Genomic DNA, 2,490 nt, shown 5'->3' on the forward strand with positions numbered 1-2,490 from the left:
TGATCCCCACTAATTATATTTATCTAAGCATGCAGGCTATCCACCTTAGCAAAGCTGCCAACTCAACAGATGAACAACTAATCCATGCGCCATGCATGTCATCCTTTTTCGTGCAGCTGCCGGCATGCATGGTGGAGGACAAGTCATTGCCATCCCCTGAATACATGGGTTGTACGATTCCTATTAACTCCCCCACCCATTACTTTTTTTGAGGGAAGGCCATCATGGCTAGCTTTATTACGAATCAAAAGGAATTACATCGTCCACAAGTTTTGAGACAAGATGAGCCGGAGCCTCATCTGTCCAACTGCTCGATAACTTATTACAAAAACTATGAATAGCTAGCACATGCGCCGCTTGATTACAAGATCGCATACAATGTTTAAATTTGGCCTGCCCGATAAGTGAGGCCACATCCACGCACTCTGCAAAAATAGCTGCTGCCCCATCCCACCATCTGGTCTGACCCGTACAGTAATCTATAATTGTCAAGGAATCAGACTCTGCTTCCACTCGGGGGAATCCTAGTGAGTTTTCAAGCATCAGACCATCTCTCATGGCTAAGGCCTCCGTTGTAACAACATCAACTACATGGGGGACATAAGAACACTGCGCTGCTAAAAATTCCCATTTATATCTCTTAATATTGCCGCTGTAGCACCCCCTCCCTCATCCAAGTGAAAGGTCACGTCAACATTTAATTTCATGAACCTCGGTTTCGGCTTACTCCATCTCGGTTGTTGACCAATCTGCTTCTTCGTGTTTGCTTCATGAAAATTGTTTGCTATTACAAGGACAAAAATTGGCCATCTCGCAGGCGATGGAGATTTACCAGCATGTGTAAATTGGCGTCGGATGCACCACAAATACCATGCTCCCACCGCAACCACTTGCTTCATGTCCAGATTTGGTTTTATAGGGACCAGTCTGTCACCGGCTAGGAATAGATGTTCCAGCACTACCGATCCTGATTGATCAGACTCCATAGCCTCATCCACATATTGTGTAATTCCAAGGTAGCCCCAAAGTGCTCTCGCATGTGTGCATTCAAAAAGGAGGTGCCTAATGTAACACCCCGGAAGTAATTTACCTTATATGTATCCCAACTCTTGCCGTTTCCGACGTTAAGTTATTTTATTTCATCGGTGTCGGGTTTTGTCTCCGTGTGTTGTTGCCTTTGTCATGCATCTCATATCATACCATCATGTGCATTGCATTTGCATACGTGTTCGTCTCATGCATCCGAGCATTTTCCCCATTGTCCGTTTTGCATTCCAGCGCTCCTATCTCCTCCGGTGCCCCTTTCTACCTCTTTTCGTGTGTGGGGGTTAAACATTTCCGGATTGGACCAAGACTTTCCATGCGGCCTTGGTTTACTACCAGTAGACCGCCTGTCAAGTTTCGTGTCATTTGGACTTTGTTTGATACTCCAACGGTTTACCGAGGGACCGAAAAGGCCTCATTTGTGTTGCATCCCAACACCCTTCCATTTTGGCCCAAAACCACCTAAACCCTCTCCATAATCTAGAGCGTTCGATCACGATCGCGTGGCCGCAAACCGCACCTCATTTGGAGCTTCCTAGCTCCCTCTATGCCTATAAATAGATCCCCTCACAAAACTCACGGGTCTTCTTCCCCCCTAACCCTAGAAATCTCATCGCGCCGTGCCGGACGTGTCCGTTCCGGCCGGACAACGTCCGCTCCACCCCGCCGAACCAGTCATACGCCGCCACCTGTCCCGGGGACCGCTTCGCCGCCAGTTCCCCGCCGGCCCGTGCGGCCCAGGGTGGGCCCTCCCGGCCCGGTCTCCGCCGCCTCCTCATGCCAGGACGCCGCCCCCACGCCCAGCGCCGTTCGTCCGCACCCGGCTTGCCGCGCCGCCGCAGGATCCGCGCCGGCCGCCGCTCCTCGTCGCCGGCCGGAGGTGAGCTCCTCCGCCGCGGCCTCCCCGCGCCGCCCGGCCTCCTCCGCCGCCCCTCGTCGTTGTTCCTCCTCTCGGCAAGTCCCACTTCGGCCGGATCCAACCTCCCACTCCGGCGAGCTCGAGGTTTTCCGGTGAATCTCTGGCGTCTACAGTGTTTCCGGCGAACCTCGGTTTCCGTGCGGATCTAGATCCAGATCTGGGATCTTTGCACTCGGTTGACTTTTTATCCCGTAACCCTAATTTTTTAGGCTTTTTCATCATGCCGTAACTCTGCCTCCGTAGCTCCGATTTGTGCGTATAGCATATCAATATGTTCGCCTCGACGAGTACATCATTTCATCTCATTGCATCATTTTCATTTGAGCTCATCTTGATGCCCGAAGTGCTGTTGGAAGAGGGCTATGTGATGAATTTGGCAGATCTGTTTCAGCAAATGGCATTTTGTCATTTTTGCCATGTTTAATGTGTGCATGATATGATCCTGAGCTCTACATGTGTTTTCTTATATGTCATGCCATCTTTAAAGAGATGCTTACCATATATTTTTGTGATATGTGTGGTGACTA

The sequence above is a fragment of the Triticum urartu genome, chromosome 3A, assembly GCF_056163025.1.
Source record: "Triticum urartu cultivar PI428250 chromosome 3A, HENAU_Tu73, whole genome shotgun sequence".
NCBI lineage: Eukaryota > Viridiplantae > Streptophyta > Magnoliopsida > Poales > Poaceae > Triticum > Triticum urartu.